At 41.1% G+C, this 19361-nt stretch overlaps 2 long non-coding RNA genes across 2 annotated transcripts in view; both read right to left on the bottom strand.

The window, feature by feature from the left end:
* LOC134793094 (uncharacterized) overlaps positions 1-19361 on the bottom strand; it is a 454735-nt gene that overhangs the window by 32821 nt on the left and 402553 nt on the right. The gene's annotated exons all lie outside the window — the stretch shown is intronic.
* LOC134793099 (uncharacterized) lies at positions 17471-19238 on the bottom strand. The gene is made up of 3 exons (XR_010144495.1): positions 18619-19238; positions 18053-18166; positions 17471-17526 (listed from the first exon to the last, which is right to left on the bottom strand). It is a non-coding gene; the product is annotated as an uncharacterized LOC134793099 (long non-coding RNA).

Raw genomic sequence — 19361 nt, 5'->3', positions numbered from 1 at the left:
TCAAGACAATGAAAACGGTACTTTAAACTTGTTAATAGGTACCTATAGGGTTTAGATTCGAAATAAACACCATTTTTCTAATACAAAGGCAAGTCGCATATACTACGAAAATGGGGTGGTAAACCTTTCTTGGCAAATAATTACATGTAATTATTTTTTGGATTTCCGAAATAAAAGATCAATAGTAATTTTAAAATGTATTTTAGAGTGATTCTCACGAAAGTGGCATCGACAGGTTAAAGTTATAGAATTTTTACTTTTAAGAATGAAAAATATGTTTTACTACTTTTTATTCTTCTCCAACTCTTACTCCAAATTTTCAAAAGGGAACGGAATATGAAAGAGTTATTATGTGTTCCGTATCCACATCGGAGATCTTCATTGAGAGAGTAACGCGATCGGTGACCGTTAGATGCCGCTAGCGTCTATGTAGTCGCTCCGCCCCACGCCGTGACGTTGTTCCGCTTCCCCTCCCTGCAAACCGTTGCTCGCTTCCCGCTACTTGCCACCGCCATGTTATTGTTTCGTCGACCGTCTGACCGATGGTCCGCAAATATTTTTTGCGTATATTTTTGCAGCATGGTGCTTTAACATTTCCGATCGGCGGCGGCGGGGTTGGGTGCCGCGCTTCACCGATAAGGAGGTTTGGATTGTCTCGAACCATCCGGTGAGCCAGTTTAATGATATTCTAGTTTTATTGGCGTTCAGAAGTTACTTCGACACTAAAGGACGGTTCTCAGGCAGGTCGTATTAACCTGGGAGTACCTCGTGTCGTTAGTTGCGACGCGACAGGGGCTCAGGGGAGGTCGGCCCTCGCGCGCCGGCGCCGTCGACGTTCTTCTGCTGTCGTCCAAGGTGATCGCTCCTGTTGCTGCAGTCGCGGTGCGAACGCTTCCAGTCCGCGAGAGCAGTCGCGGTGCGGACGCTTGCAGTCCGCGAGAGCAGTCGCGGTGCGGACGCTTGCAGTCCGCGAGAGCAGTCGCGGTGCGGACGCTTCCAGTCCGCACCCGCTCCTCAGTCCGCGCCCGAGACGCCGGTGCGGGGTCCGCGGGACGCCCACTCCTGTTGCGGACGCTTCCAGTCCGCGAGAGCAGTCGCGGTGCGGACGCTTCCAGTCCGCGCCCGAGAGACGTCACACGCCCGCTCCTGTGGCTGCGGGCGCTTCCAGTCCGCGGGACTCCGAGAGACGTCACACGCCCGCTCCTGTGGCTGCGGGCGCTTCCAGTCCGCGGGACTCCGAGAGACGTCACACGCCCGTTCCTGTGGCTGCGGGCGCTTCCAGTCCGCGGGACTCCGAGCGACGTCACACGCCCGCTCCTGTGGCTGCGGGCGCTTCCAGTCCGCGGAACTCCGAGAGACGTCACACGCCCGCTCCTGTTGCTGCGGTCGCGGCGCGGGTGGATCGCGGACCTCTCGATCCCGTCCTGGCGCCAAGGTGAAGGCGGACCGCTTCTGCGTCCCGACTGCTCGAGTGGAAGGAAGGTAAGTTATGTGGAAGCAGAAACGCTACGAGTATAGCGACGATCGCCGCGTTGGCTGCCGTCCGTCATGACGTCGCTGGTGACCTACGCGCCGGTGGTGGCCACCACGATGGCGCCGCCGAGGGCAGCGGTGTCGCCGTGATGATGAGTGCAACTACGAGCCAGCCATCGGCCCGGCGCCTATCGAGCTGGCCGCCACGACGGCGCCTGTCGCCTCACGCACCTGAGCCTGGCTACGGTGGCCGACGCACCAGTGCCTCCCGAGCTGGCCGCCACAATGGCGCCTCTCGCAACACGCACCGACGCCATCCAAGCCGGCGGCGGCGGCCGTCACAACGGCGCCGCCCGCCACGATGGCACCACCGCCTTGCGCACTGGCGCCTCGAGCTGGCCGCCACGATGGCGCCTCTCGCCTCACACCAGTGCCTCCCGAGCCAGGCGGCGGCCGCCTCACGCACCGGTGCCTCCCGAGCTGGCCGCCACGATGGCGCGTCTCGCCTCACGCACCGGCGCCTCCCGAACCGGCGGCGGGGGCCGCCACGATGGAGCCGCCCGCCTTACGCGACAGCGCCTCTAGAGCGGGCCGCCACGATGGGTCCTCGCCTCACGCACCAGCGCCTCCCGAACCAGTGGCGGCCGCCATGATAGCGCCGCCCGGCCTCACGCACCGGTGCCTCCCGAGCTGGCCGCCACGATGGCACCTCTAGATTCACGCACCGGCGCCTCCTGAGCGGCGGCGGTTGCCATGATGGCACCGACAATCACGTCGATGCTTTCCACCGATGCTGCAACCACGACGATGTCGTCCCTTGCAATGGCGCCCATGTTCTGTTCGCAAGAATACCACCGCGAACTTACCTGCCGCCGATGCTGCCCACCAAGCTGCGCTGGGCGCCACAGTATCAGTTTTGTCCTGTCCACATGGTCCCATTGAGGTACGCAGGCGCCTATAGCTATGGTGCCACAGCACGAACAGACCGCTAAGCTCTTTTTTCGGTTAAGGAATCCTCCGGCGACGGCAGAAAAGGTTGTAAGGAGCTTCGTCCTGCGTGGCTCGACCGCCCGGAGTTGAAAGCGGTAAGATATGTACTCAGAGGAAAATACGTCGCGTTCCCGGGCTTCATAAAGGTGCTGATCGACGAGGAGCCGTGCCGCTTCGAGGTTCCTACGACTTCTCAAGGCCATGGAGTGATCCAACCGGAGAACAGCTAGCGACAAGGCCCTGTGCGACCGCTCCAAACCGAGGTGAAAGGCTCGAAAAGGTCTGCAGACTTCACATAATTATCTCTGCTTGCCAGGGGCGTATTTACCCTAGGGCCATCCGGGCCATGGCCCGGGGCGCCAACCCCACAGGGGCGGCGAAAGCCGCCCCTGGCCGATTACATTTTGTATTGGTTTTGGCGCCATTTAACTAATTTTTACTTCTTACTTTATTTTTGTCTTGTCAATTTCAAATTAACATAAATAAATAGGGATAGGCTGTATCAGGGACACAGCCACAGTGGTTTACGTGAAACGTTGCGTGGAAAGTTATTGCAAACGCCGCTTAGGGCCGCTTATAGGGACTCCATAGTGTAAAGGGCACTGCAGGCGCCCTGTATGACAGAGCGCGCTTCGCGCGACCTTACAGTGAGAGTGCGCCGCAGGCGCCCTGTAAATCAGAGCGTGCAGCTTACATTGTCAGGCGCCCTGAATGTAAGAAGCCTGACTTTACAGTGTAAAAGACCCCGCAGACGCCCTTTAGGTATGTCAGAGCTTTGCCCGACATTACAGTGTAAAGGGCGCCGCATGCGCTCTCTATGCAAAAGCGTTCTAAGCTTACAGTCTCAGGCGCCCTGTAGGTAAGTACCCGCTATAGCGCCGCGCGGCCATAAATTCTAATGCACTATTTGAGGAGATGAACATGTTGTACCAGGGTTAAAAAGGATCGTAAAGAACTGTTTTTACTTCATCCTTCTATACGAGGTATTTTGCGTCAGTTTTGTGTATTAATTTTCGCACACGGTGGCCTCAAGCAAGAGCAGTCGTAAAATTTCTGTAAAAAATGCCACATACGTGCATTGTTTTCGGTTATTTAGAAAAGATGCAATCGTCTTATGAAATACACCACTAACCCCATACTGAGCTAATTTAGTTAACAGGAGCGTATGATCAATCATCTCGAAGGCGCGCGACAGGTCGCAGAAGACTGCAGCGACCTGTCGGGCGTCCTCGAGGTGTCGCAGCACCCGTGACACAACATCCCGCGCAGCGTCCGTCGTCGACCTTCCCGGTTGGTATGCGTATTGTTGACTATTTAACAAACGGTTTGAAATGAAATGTTGCATCAGTCTCTTACTAAGTAGCTGTTCAAAAACTTTTGAAATGATAGGCACCAGAGATATCGGGCGATAGGATTTGGGTGAGTCATATTCACCTTTCCCCTTATAATACCCAGTGAAGTAGCGAGCTATCTCAGACATCTATTTCTATTGTCCACGTTAGCTTTCAGAACGATACTTGTTCATAAGCCTGTAACAAGTGCACTATGTGAACCACTATCGGACACTATGCCTTCTTCCAACGCCATTAATAGCGAGACCAGCGCCTCCCAAACCACCAGCTTGGGACGCGAGAAATCTACTTGCCCTAATTTGAATAGCCCTACAACGTTAGGTACGTTAGAAGAAGTACGATAGAAGAGCTGCCGCACTTTTGCTGTTAGCATCAGGCCGCAGGGTCAAAGTCATTACTCTACTACACTGTAGCCCGGGCAATTACATAGTTAACTTTCACGCTATTATTTTGTGTCCGAAATTCTGCTCTAAACCAGATAACGTGTCTTACCGACTGGACTCTTAGAAGCTCCGGAATAAAGTATAGACCCAGTAAGTAGGTAGTCTGGGTACGTCAGCTTGCGAGAATTACACAAATGTTAGGGGACACTGCGCTTATTTCTTTCAGCCACAGTCTCATCTAAGCCGGCCTCGCCTACGATTGCTTTGATCCACGATGTACTTAATAACTAAATTGGCTGGAAAGCTATCTAATTAGCGATATTTTGGCTTAAGTTAATTGGGAACACGACTCGCCGAGATTCTGCGGTACGAATGCGATTTCGAATGAGAAATCTCTCAAACCAGTTTAAGTCAGATTCGAACCTGGGATTACAATTTAAATTCTCAATTTCCTGTAATGCATCATTATAACGAGTCACTGTGATTTCGTGGGTTGCAATATGGCTTATATATATTTATTCTTTCTCTGAGTCCTATGACAGTAGGTGTAGCCCTAACGCTTGCGCGCCCGCTGACTCGCCACCAGGAGATAATAAACAGGTCTCAATGAAGATCTCCGATGTGGATACGGAACACATAATATAAAAATTTTACCTTCCAATAAAATTGATATTATGTTTCCTTTCCACATCGGAGATCTGAGTAATGCCTTCCTGACAGGCTACTAGGCTACTTTTATGCCCACGGTACTTCTCCTCAACAATGACATGGCGGTGGCGAGTAGCGGGAAGCGAGCAACGGTTTGCAGGGAGGGGAAGCGGAACAACGTCACGGCGTGGGGAGGAGTGACTACATAGACGCTAGCGGCATCTAACGGTCACCGATCGCGTTACTCTCTCAATGAAGATCTCCGATGTGGAAAGGAAACATAATATCAATTTTATTGGAAGGTAAAATTTTTATATTTTCAAGACGTACATACATTGAACACAGGATAAAGTTAAGCAGGTTACAGTGAAAAATACATTCTTTTTTATTTTTTCTCTTGATCGGATAATAATACGAATGTCTCACTTTTAGCATAGATGAATAAACCTTCATACAATATTAAAATGATATTATTACATTAGGCCCCAAACCAAATTCGTAAAATAATGGAGACAAGTTAAAGTTAACATTCCGTTACAATCCCCAGATTCCTGCCTTTAACCACTTGTCTCTTCGAAACTACGATACTTGGGTCATCATGGTACCCTACGGTGGTTAGCTTGATACTTACCTTACTTGCCATAGTTATGATCTAAATAAAATTTTCTGTGTATGAGTCAGATGCAATATATACCGCGGATGTACAGGTTACAGTGAAAATTACCTTAGGTGTGAGATTGTTCTCTTGCATGTCTGCTGTCACGACGTCCAGCCAGCGCTTCTTTATTTTTTATAAATATAAGTATTAAGGTTAAATAAAAATAATGACTTGGCCTCGATAAACATTGTTTTAGTTTATCTAGATACATTTTTGTTTCATATGAAAAAGAGCAAATAAACATACATTCGATTCAAAAACTCGATGACAGGTTAAGATGCCACTTTTTTGGGAATTACTCTTTAATCGTTTCTTTTAATTTACTGAGATCAGAATTTTCAGAAAAGTCAGGAGGATCTTTCGATACCTAATCAAATCGTTATAATATTAAAGTCGCAAAAACAGTTGGCAATTTCTGATTTAACGAAAGTCCGGCATATGATGGACTTGCCTCGTACATAATAGACGGACTTTCCAACTTGTCAAATTTTAATGTGAAAAATAGTGGAACGTATAATTACAAAACTAAGCCAATTTCTGATATTTTAAACACAGAATAAACATAGCTGGTTCTTATGCTACTTACGTACTTAGCTACTTTCTGATGCACAATCTTTTCAAAAACAAATTTAACAACAATTTTTCGAACGGCTGTCGCACTATGACTTCGATTCAAAAGTTCAAAACACGAAGTGATTTATTGAGGCGGATTGCTCTGAAATTGGTTGTCACAGCGCCATCTGTTTTAGAGTGAGGGAACTGATGCGAACAACTGCTTAATCGACTGGACTCCAAAGCGGCATATGCCTTCAAATTCTAAAGTAATAACGTGTTGACGGACTTTTAGTTTACGCTATATGCAAATGTTTATTTCTACTCTTACCTATGTTGAGTAGGTACCAAATAGGTATTTTTATGTCTCACTTTGTGTAAATAAGGTTGATTTGCTGTCAATTACGATAATAACAACAATTTTGCAACAATTATACAATTTTGTTAAAAAAAATATGTTTTTTACTTATAAACCATTACTCCCCTTTATCTGGCATGTTGGTTAATTTTTGGCAACCCTAGCTTCATTATAGAAAATGTATGAAAACAACTTCAGACTGTTACCAAACTTCGCCTACTACCCCGTTTTTTTTAAATAAGCCTAGTCTGGTGTAGTTAAGGTCCATAGTATATGAGCACATTCCAAGGAGATACGACTTAACATGTGTAAGTCACAGAAAAGAGAAAAGTAAGTATTAGCGGCAAGGCATGCCATAGGCGAAGATTGGGAATTATACCCAAACATCGCCTATTGCCTTTGGGGCCATTTATTACCAACTTAACCAATGAAATTCTAGGTTTTAGTGGTGTATACTGATAGTTCGGAGTACTAAAAAACATTTTTTCTTCTTAACGGGTTAAAATGCTTTCAAATTTGAGAGATTTTTTGGGAAAAGTGTCAAAATCCAGGCGAAGATACGAAACTCTACGGTACTACCGTACAGAAAGGAAACTTCCTACAAAAACGAAGTTTGACAGCGGTTCAGGGTCGAATCATGCTGTCCCTTTCTAATATATGGCACTATCCCTTTCGGCTATTTAGGGTTGTCAAAAATCAAGTGATTATGTTATCTGTGGTCGTGCACGCAAAAGGAAGTCAAGTGGTGCCAACCCTAATAATTGCTCGGAGCAATGCTGAGCCGAGCGGAGCCGAGTTTGACCGAAGTCAGGAGTTTCGCACCCCTGGTAATATGGCGGATTATAGGTACCTACGTCTGACTACGACATATCTAATGAAACCGGACCCAACCCCAAATAGGATAGAGTCCGACGAAAGCGTTTCATACACCTTACTTGATTCAGTATCTGCATGACGACAAACGACAAGGACGCAGGTGTATGAATAGCCCTTAAGCTAATGTTCACCGACTTGAATAGTTGAATAGAACAAAGTGTCATTATAAACGTCATTACAAATGGCATGCAGAATTAGCTTGGTCGGAATCTACTCATTTATACAGGGTCTCCAAAATGTTAACCCGTGGCCCACGGCCGAAGATTGTTTCCTTTTTGCGGGTTGGATTGTATAGAATCTGGCTCTTTTTGCTGGCCGGCTTGGCCGTAGTTTGGAAACTCAAGACCCAAATTATGACTTTTTAATTTTATCTTCCAAAAACAGTTTAACAATTAAACCAGTATCCGACTTTCAACTTAATCGGTCCAGTAGTTTCTGAGAAAGCTGTGACAGACGGACATACAGACAGACGGATAAGATATACGAGTAATATCAGGTGGTGAGGTGGGCCTTTTGAGGTATTGGTACTCTAAAAATGAGAAACATCACTTGGAAAATGCAGATATGGATACCGAAAAGTGCAGGTAATAAGTTACTTGTTTTACAAGGAGGCAAAGTTGTTGTTTAACCGCTCGTGCTAATATTGATACCCGAGCAAAAGAAAGATTCCAAAATTGGAATCTTGAGCGTTGCGAAGGTTTCAAATCACGAGGGATAAACAAAATTTGCCCCGAGTGAAACACAAAATTTTTCACCACACCAACCCGAAGCAAATGCGTATATACCTATTAAATGTAAAATATCAAACAAAATGAAATCCAAATGAATGTTATTAAATATTTATCATCCAAAATCATCATTTAAAAGTCAATTCTACCAGCAAACATAAGAAAACAACTCAAAATTTTCATTTGATTACTTTATTTGCCTCACATGTGAACAAAATGCAACTTTGCTATCAGTTTTTGAAGTGCAACGTAAGCCTTTCCGAGCTGGTGTGGTGAAAAAATATTTCCGACACATCATTTTTTATAGAAAGCATCACGTGATCACCGATGCTGGGAAGTACCTACATATCTTTGTATAGGTAGAAAGTGTCAGACGCCTCGAGGAGTCGAGGAGCCGTTTCCGAGATCCTTGTCCGATAATGTTTTTTTTTGACATGACGCACGAAGATTTAAGTATGCCAATATTTTTATATGTGTATGTCCACTGAAATCTCAGTCTGGTACATGGGTTAAAAGTCCCAAAGAAAAAGCCGAACTCTTCGCGCAACACCTTAGCAAAGTTTTTATGCCCAATACTAGCTCAATGACAGACTTCGAACATGAGGTGAAGGCTTCCCTGGAAAGCGATCAACAACTGTCACTGCCTATTCATGCTCCAAGAGAGCTAAAAAAGGCAATAACAATGCTAAGCAATAAGAAGGCACCTGGTTTCGACTTAATAACGGCAGAAGTTATGAAACACATACCTAAAAAATCTATTGTCTATGTGACTATGCTATTTAATGCCATAATGCGAATACATTATTATCCCAGACTATGGACAGTGTCTCAAATCTGTATGATACCCAAACCTGGAAAAACGCCTATAGATCCAAGCTCCTACAGACCAATTAGTCTTCTACCAATAATGTCAAAACTCTTCGAAAAGCTCTTCCTGCGGAGACTCAAGCCAATCCTAGAGAAAGAAGCTATCATACCCAACCACCAGTTTGGATTTCGAGAACAGCATTCAACAGTAGAACAAGTACATCGTGTGGTAAACAAGATAAAACAATCTCTGGAACAAAAGGAATATTGTGCTGCTGTGTTTCTGGATATCCAGCAAGCATTTGATAGAGTCTGGCATGATGGGCTGTTACATAAACTAAAAATGTTATTACCCAACTCATTTTATATGGTATTAAGATCTTACCTACAAGACAGAAAATTTCAGGTCAAATTTGGCGATGAAGTGTCCCAGTTGTACAGCATCAAAGCCTCTGTCCCGCAAGGCTCCGTACTGGGCCCTGTTCTGTACTCAATATTTACGGCTGACCTACCATGTAGTGAAGAAGTGGTAACGGCAACATATGCTGATGATACAGCCTGTCTTGCAAGTCACGTAAACCCGACCATAGCAGCTGAAAAATTACAAACTCATTTATGCAAGATAGAAGAATGGCTTGAAAAGTGGAGAATAAAGCCAAATGTGAGTAAATCAGTACAAATAACATTTACACTACGAAGAGAGAACTGTCCAGCCGTGAACCTGAGAGGAGAACAACTACCCCAAGAAACTTGTGTAAGATACCTTGGTCTTCACTTGGATAGAAGACTAACATGGGCCAACCACATCAAAACAAAGAGAAAAGAAGCAGACCTTCATTACAAGCGCCTGTACTGGCTGTGATCGGCCGACAATCACCTCTGACACTAACTAATAAAATGCTAGTGTATAAATGCATTATAAAACCCATATGGACATACGGGATTGAACTCTGGGGAACGGCCAGTAACTCAAACCTCGAAATTTTACAAAGGTTTCAGAATAATGTCCTAAGGGCTGTAACATGTGCACCATGGTTTGCAAAAAATACAGAGATACATGAATACGTAAATATTCCAACAATCAAAGAGGAAGTTAACAGATATTGTGTTAAATACAAAGAACGACTAAAAAACATACAAACGAACTTGCAAGGGACCTGGTAAACACCAATGACAATCCGAGTAGGCTGAAAAGGTGGCAAATACTGCGGCTGGACCAAACGCACTAGAAGATAAACTCATCAAAGTCAAGAGAGAGTATTTAAGGGAATACCTCTCAAAACCCTCAAAACGACAGAACATCTGGGGCCCTACCGTGAAAATCGAACGATAGAGCGCCATCCCACGTAAATTAGTTCGAACGAACCAACTGAAGCCTACCGGGAAACTCTTTCGTTTTGGCTTACGTCTTTCGAATCCATAGAATTGACCGACGTGAATGGAATGAACGAACCTAACGTTAAGTGTGCATCACACTTCACATCCTACGCTGGGACATTAAACCGGTAAATTAATAATTTACTTAAAACTGAGTTAGATATACTTAAATAATTAGTTTTACGTACTTATAACATACAATGATACTAAAAACCTTCGTAGAATAAGTTTTAATACCAATTTAACATTTTTTGCTGTTTGCCGAATATAATTTTAATAGATTAAGCAGTAGTGTCAAGACTGTCAATGTCAAATTCATTGTTTACTGTCTCATGGCTGTCTTGATGTCGCCGATGTTTGTCTGTTGTACCACATATTTTAATATTATAAAATTTGTATTTACATTGAAAAGGTAAGAAAATCTTTATCTTGTCTTTAAAAAAAACTTTCTAAGCAGAAGAAATTACCGTTATAATTGAAGTACTTGACGAATTTTTGAAACTATGTATCACAATGTACCTACTTTTGATTATTTTAGTTGCTTTTAAACATATAAATTACTTCCTAGTACCCGATGACTTTCGAAACTACATATGTAGTTTCATTGCATACTTTTGGTTACTCTCGCTCGACTTATGAAACAAATAAGAATAAGATACTTGGTAAACAGTGAACAGTTGTAGTTTTTACATAAAATAATTATTTTAGCAGTTTAAAGGATAATTTTCAATCTACCTATTATTAATATTTTCTCAAAAGTAATTTATTTTATTACTTTGTAAGTTCTTAAGGTCAAATAGTCTATTGATTGTCCGCGGCTCCTGTAGCCGGTTATTTTAGAAAAATATGCTCTAATTCATGTGTTTTTTTAGTTCCAGACTAGTGGGAATCACAATGGACCTACAGTGAGCACCCTGGCAAGGAATATGTTCAAGCTTATAGCTTCCAGCTATTGCTGGAAAATGGAAATTTCTATAATGATATGGAGGCCAACAAAGGTAGGCATTTTTACTGATTTAAATCACAGTAACGTTTCGTACTCATGAAACTATCCTGATTGTGTATGAGATAATCTACGATTTTCTTTCACTTTCATACTTTCTTTGAAATAAAAGTGTCTGCCCAACGCCAACTAGGTACATGGGTACCTACTTACCTAGATGCCAAGTAGGCTAGCTACATACTTATATATCCTATACGTCATGCTTTAAAGGTCTACAAATGTCTAAATTATAATAAATAAGAATCATTAGATTTGACATATAAACTTAATTTCAATTTCACACCGTTCACTGGAGTATGGTTTAATACAATAATTTGTATATATCTAAATATAATTCTTGTTTTTATTAACATTTCCACAGACTCCAGAGCATGTCTGGCAGCGCCTCATAGGGCTATCCTGCCCTCGACTCCCAGTCTACCAGCCGCGCCGGTCCGTCGCCTAATCACAACTCCAACCCGGTCAACCGCAACAGGAGCCACAAGAATGTGAGGTGGTGCTGGAGATGAAGGTGATCGAAGCCAACGACCACTTATACACCCGCGAACTGATGCGGTGGAAAAAACTTTGGTCTTTTTTTAACATTAATTTTATAACTTTATTTGCTTAGACTGATTTGAAATATTCTTTATTGAAAGTGTATAATGTATATAGAGATTTGTCCGATTTTTGTTAAAACAAAAAATAATAAAATTATACGCAAAGTATATTTTATTGAATTTAGCTATTTTTATCAGTACACGGAAGCGTCGCGACTATATCTCGCAGATCGTCGGGCAGTGGTCGAACACGTAGTTGGGAGATTTTCAATAAAAAGTTTGTCTTCACATTAACATTGTTTTATTTATTAATTTGTGTAAAAAAAATTTAACAATTTTACCAGGCTAAGGGTTAAGGGTTATATTTCCCACGTATGGCACTTCAAACATCTGTTCTATTTTTGATGAGTAAGACATTCAATTGTCATTTTCGAAATGTCAGCCTGGTAAAGGGTTAAAATTGTATAATTATATTTTAAATATTAATATAATAAAATTCGGGACTAACACATTCAGCACATGCACAAACAGGCGGCAAATGGGCAGAAGCTTCCTCCTCCTCCCTTATTGTCTACATTCGAAAAGAGTTAGTCAGACCAAGATATTAAGCGATTTTTATAGCACAGACGCGCAAATGTTATTTAAATACATAATTTCATAGAAATTTGGAATTTAAAATACACTTGCACGTTTGTGCTATAAAAATAGCTGCATACTTATCTTGGTCTCACTCTAATGTCATTTACATATTATTGACTAATCATTGACTATGTTTATTTGCACATACAAGAGTAAGAAATAAAATAGCCTACCTAACCTTATACAATTATTTATCATAGGTACATTTATAACCGTTTCGGTGCGGTTGGCACGACAGGCGTGTCATCAATGATTTCAACGTGTGGCGCATGACACGACAGGCGTGCGATCATATTCTATGGCGTAAGGCACGCCTGCCGTGTCATGAAATAATTGTTCGCCGCCACAGCCAAAAGTTTTCGAAGTTTACACAACTCAGATATAATATAACATTTAGATTTTTACATTACAAGTCTTATATATTTCGTTCGTGTGTAATTATTCCTTTACGAGTAACATGTTTGCTTATCGTTATATACTATACTACTACACTGATTGTTTTGTAACAAAATTCTGCCATGGAATTTTGAACAATACATACATCTTAAAAAATAAACACACGCATTATACATCTTTAAATTTTAAAGTATTCTATCTATCTATCTATCTTTGTATATCTACATCATTTATATCGATGGTCAAATATTCAGAACTATACTAGACAAAGTTATGCAATCATAGTTAATAACACAATCGGCACAATCTGTGTCTGGTTAAGACACATATTTTAAATCACCCAGAAACAAATGTAATTTATTGTACCTGCTAGGTATATTACTCCGTAGTCAACTTGGCCAATACAACTCTTAGTGCTGCTAATCGTGTATTAGTTTAACTAGCAGGTACAATAAATTACACAATTTATTCCTGTAAAGGAGGCGATTCAAATATATGTGCCTTATTATCCTTATGCCTTACATTAGCTTTCTAAGGTGAATTTAATAATTACCACAGCATGGCCTCATAGGAAATAAGACTAGTTTGCTAGCCTCTGCTTATATAGTAGATAAGTCTTAGTCTTCTTCTATACTACGTAGGTACGGGGCATTGGGTAATAGTTGCATTATCAGCTGGTAATGTAGCTCCTTGAAAAGCCGGCAGTGTTATTTTCATCGCCGTCGTCGGGAGTACGGTCTTCGCGTATAGGCACAGCACGGATCACAGATCAGACAGTAGTGGCCATGGTGGTGGTGTAACTGAAACATCATAAGAATTGGTATTAGAATTATTACTATACTTACTATGTACTAATATTACTGTTTGACATCTTCATTACATTACTAGGAATTTCATTATTATTTAGAACAGCGGTAGGCAACAGGCGGCCCGTGAACCTCTCACTTGCGACCCGCGAGCCCCCTTGGCTATTTTGTATGTAATATTGACAAACGACAATGTTTGATAAAGTAACACATATTAACAAAGTGCGGCCCGCTTCAACTTTTTAACTACTATGTGGCCCTTGGCTGCTAAAATGATGCCGACCGCTGATTTAGAATACTAATTTTATGATTCTTATTTTCTTTAGACGCTAGTTTACAATGACTTCGCCATTTTGAAAGTTTTCGACGTGTAATAGTTACATGTCGTTGAAGTGTCGCCGGGAAACAGACACACACCAACAATGCGCGTGCTATCCCTGTGGAAAGCGTATCTAAGTATAAGCCTATAGTAGGACCTATGCCGATGGTTGTTGGATCTGTCGGCGAATGAAACAGCTTTCTCGTCACCCCCCAATGCATATCTACACAATGGATGGTTAACTTCATAGCTACAGTCCAAAACGCAGACATATTCGCAGACAAGTGGCCGTCCCTACAACGTAGTATCAGGATTTTTTTAAACTCTGCCTATGTTACTTAATATCAGTTTTTTTTTAAATATCTAGGTAACTTAGTAATACATAATATGTATGTTAGAGATAGTTCGAAAAGTGTATACATATTTATGAATTTTATGATACTGACTATGTATTATTAACAGTATAAGTGTCTTGGCATCTTGCAGCTGTAAACTTATACTTAGTGTTTGCCTGAATAAATAAAAAATAATAAAGAACTGCAAATCAGTGTCCATAACACTAAGTTACCTTTTAATATCCCAAATGTTAGCTCTATAGTGGAGCGCGCCTTCTTTTGTATGGCGTTATAGCCTCGGGGATTCTTCTGCGGCGCCGCTTGCAGAAATCATAAGGTGTCCCGTGTTCCCGCAGTGGATACCCGGAGTCTTCTAAAATTATAATAAGCACATTATATTAATAGTGGGTTAATATCTGCCTAAAAACCATCGCTGGTGTTACGGAACCTTTCCTGAAGGCCGCAATGGAAACATTTATTTGTAACTAACACAAACAAACGAAGAGTCTCTCACCCTAAATGCATATACAATAAGCGGCAATTATTGCCGTTCTGTCAGGGATAATAATATAAAATAAGACACAATTATATTCCTATTATTTCCGTCCTCCACATTTTGCAACTAGAGTTAGACCAAGATAAGGCTGCAACGATATTGATAGCATGCACAGTGTAGGTAAGTGTTATTTATGCGTCATAATTTCATAGAAGTTTGACGTTTAAAATAACAGTTGCACTGCGTGTGCTATCAGAATCATTGCAGTCTTTTCTTGGTCTAACTCTAGGGTCATTCGAAATATTTCGTAAATAGTTTCCGTGATGAGCTAAACCTTTTAGCAGCCAAGGGCCACATAAGTACATAGTTGTTAACAATGTTGAAGTGGGCCGCACTTTATTAATATTTGTGAATTTATCAGATATTGTCGTTTGTCAATATTACATACAAAATAGCCAGCAAGGCTCGCGGGCCGGGCTGCAAGCGAAAGATTAGCAGGCCGCATGCAGCCCGCGGGCCGCCTGTTGCCGACCGCTGCGTTAAACCATTAATGAACCCCTGACGTAACATGTGCATCTATGTCTGTCTGTAGTACGTAGCTTCCAAACACACATACACTCACACAGGCTCATTGATCTTACTGTAGGATCGTTTAGTGTATGATTAAGAACACAATATATATTTATATAAATTATTAAGTTATAACATACCTACCTACGTAATGTACGCTGCTCGAAGTAGTCTTGACTAATGCTATTGCTACATATGAAGGCGTCGTGGGTTGCCCTGCCGTACGACGCGTCCATGTTCATTAACATGGAGTTGACTTGTTCCCATATCTGAAAACCGAACGTTACATAATGTTAATTTATATTTCACCATAGTACGAATTTAGTTAGCTTAGCTCCCTTTTGCTTGTATTGTACAATTCTAATTTATTCCTATTTTTTCAGTCATCCACATTTTACATCTAGCGTCATTCGACAATTTTGTAAATCATTTTTTCCATGATGCGCTAACTAAACGATTAATTGATTGTGTGTGTGTGTGTGTGTGTGTGAATTAATAAAAATGAACACACACACACACATACACACACATGCTGATTAATATTACTGTGGTATCGTAGTGCGTGATTAGAAACACCAAATATATGTATATAAATTATAACACATACATACCTAATGTACACTATTTCGCTGGTGCCACACATGCCAGCTGCTCGAAGTAATCTCGACTAACGCTGTTGCTCCATATAAAGGGGTCGTAGGTTGTCCCACCATACGACTTGTCCACGTAATTGATATGATCCCGTATCTGAAAACCAAACGTCAGTTGTTGTTAATTTCTGTTTCACTTTAGTACGAAGTTACAAAAAATGGAAGTCAAATTCAAATCATGAATATTTTAGAGTAGGTATACAGTAGTATACACATCTTCTATAAAGTCTGGAAATAAGTAATGTAAGGCTTAGTAAATTAAATAAATTAATAATCCATACTTTCATACTAATATTATAAATGCGCGTAAAAGTGTGTCTGTCTGTTACCTCTTGACGCTTAAACCCCTGAACCGATTTGGACTTAATTTGGTATGGATATAGTTTGGGCCCCGAGAAAGGGTTAGTTTTTTTCAATCATCGTCATCATCCCACGCAGACGATGTCGCGGGCAGAAGCTAGTAATTAATAAATATCTTGGACACGGCGCGTATAGTACCTACGTCGATTCCTCTCACTGCGGCCTTGACCACCGGCAGCTTGGGCCTTGCCCCGCTGCTGGCGGCATTCTAGGTTAGTTTTTTTTTATAATATGTTTATATATTTTTTATTGTTTTGTGATTTTTTTTATATTCTACTTATATATTCAAATCGTAAAAAACCTAAAAGCTAAGACACAAATCGACCTAGTCCAATAGAAAGCTAAATAAAGCTTGTATTGTGAGTACTAAATGAAGATATAATTATACAATAGATAGAATAATATAAAACATTCATAACTCCGGATCATATATCTGTGATAAACACAGAAATAAATACCTTTACCAGGATTCGAGCTCGAAAATTCCTCTTTCATTGACGGGGTCACTACCGACTGGGATAAGAGCCAGTTTAAAATTAAAATATTTTGGGATTAGAATAAACTGGTTAAGATTATTATTCCACAAAATTATTTTTACACACATGGAAAACATGAAATATACTGATCAATATATCAACCTCCTAACAGGATAAAGAGGCAATCTTTTTTTATAAGGTACACTAAAGAGACAACTTTCAAAACATTATTACAATAGTATACAGTAGTATAAATAAGAGGTAGGTTTTTTTATAAAATTGCCCTTCAAAACAAGCACAGAAATAGACAAGCTGTTTTAGCTGCTTCTATTAGACTAATAATAATAATATATCTGCCGGAAATAAAATTGCGTATCATTTTATTAGGCAGTCGTCCGTTTTATACCATTTATATCCCTTAGCCCAGTACTTATCATCACCATCGCTTGCACGCATTAGCCTAGTTAATTTTAGATACCATCAACTCTCAATAGTCCTTACACCCTGGCGGATGCTGCCTCTGCGTGTGTTCCATGACGCGGGCAAGGGCAGCATCCGCTCGGTTTACCCCTTACATTTCATTAAGTGTCAAAAGGGACTCACGTGTTGCCTACGGCTCCGCGCACGCCTCCCAAAGGTCCGGAACACCATTGTTCCGTGATGGAAAAGATATACAAAAAGCGGTCTTCATATTCCTATGGCCCATGAAGGGTCACATGTGTGCATCGAAAACCCCTGGAATGCAGAATGAAATTATTAGTACTTAATTTATGAAATATGATATAAGATTAATGTGCATTACTTCTAATGTACAATGTATGTATAACTATTTTTTTGAGAAGAGCCCTGCTAAGTATTTACTGAAATACTGGTTAAGTACTACTTAGCATCAATTATGTATATATGTAAACTTCTTTTAGAATTGGGTAGATACGTAATTATTGTATGTAGGTAAGATTACCTACATATAAGGAACACTGTGTATAGATAGAGTGGGGGCTAGAACAACCTTAACTGTAAATGTTTTATGTATTTATTTATTTTAACATTTCAATCAGGTAAGAAGACCCATATATTACAAATACAATTTGACTGGACAATTCTTCTTTTTAAACCCAAGTTTTTTTTTAACAATATCTATCAGTATATTTTATAAATTCATATTCATTCATGGCATATTAAGTAGTACGTGCCAGGTACTCACAGTATTATTTTATCTGATATGAGGTTATTATAAATAATGTAAACAAATTTCACTTACCCGGCTTTAATGATAGCCCATACTGATAAGACCGGGGTAATTTAGCAGTTGGACACCGCTTGCTGAGAAACAGGCATCCATTTGGTCCCGGCCCACTTCATCTTGATAATCTGCCTGCCATAAAAGTTTAAATGGAAAAATTACGTAGAAGTACACTACTTTGCGAACAACTCAGTTTGAATCTCGGCATTATTTATTTATGTGATGAGCACAGATATCTGTTCCTGAGTCATTTGTGGTGTGTTTTCCATGTGTGTATTTATTATATATCACAACATAAGCATTCTTGAGCTTATTGTGGGGCTTTGTCAATTTGGGTAAGATTGTCCCATAACATTTATATACATATATTATTAAATTAATATCTTCTGTATAATACAAAAATACATTCTATCAAATGGTATATTATTTTAATTAGATACTGACAGACACTACATAGCTTCCCATGAAGGTAGAACTTTGAATACTTGAAACATACATCTTGCAATGCTCTAGACCTTTTATTGTGAATGTTCAATGTTTTGACTATTTGATTAATGACTTACGAAATAATCTAAAACGTATACCTTATTGAACAGGGTCCTACAGCTATTTCGTCGTGGATGTGGAAATATGCAGCGTGGTATTTACAAACTCCGCGTCCAGAACTTTCACTTAGCGGAATTTTTCTCGCATTAGGCACCTATAGAAGCGGCTTGTTGCCGGATTTCTTCAGCCAGGTTCTCTTGCGACAGAAACATCTTTGTAATAGTTCACAAACAAACAGTACAATTTCACGCAGCACGACACAATCAACTATAATAATAAGATACACGAAGGGCATGATACCCTATTATGACAGAATGAAATTGCCAGGTCATGAAATTGAAAAAACAGGAGCACTGCTTTGAAACTGCGAGTTGATCGAGCATAATCCCCAAATATCTATTTATTCATCCCGCTGCAGTGCTCAAAAACCGAGGACATTCAAAATATTTGCAAAACAATGCGCGGATTCACTGCCACAAAAACGGGATAAAAAGCTGAAAGGTGAGTTATCTGGCAGCACTGTGATAAACGAAAGAACAACGTTAGCTCTTGAGGTAACGTGTGTTTTGACAGTTCTTTACGAATTTCGTGCTGTCAAAAACTCCGAAAATTGCGTTTCGCGGTAGGTCTATGGAACGATATTCGATCCATAATCGTCTTTCGAACGGGCCGCTCGATGACGGCTGTCTTCGCGGTAGCAAACCGTGTTTTATCTGTCAGAATTGCCCGCAATTGACGATTTTCGGTATTCGCGGTAGCCCCACTGATTATGGCTAAAACA

Source organism: Cydia splendana, chromosome 1 (assembly GCF_910591565.1).
Source record: "Cydia splendana chromosome 1, ilCydSple1.2, whole genome shotgun sequence".
Classification (NCBI taxonomy): domain Eukaryota; kingdom Metazoa; phylum Arthropoda; class Insecta; order Lepidoptera; family Tortricidae; genus Cydia; species Cydia splendana.
The sequence above is the reverse complement of the archived record's forward strand: the minus strand, read 5'-3'. Positions and strand labels throughout refer to the sequence as shown.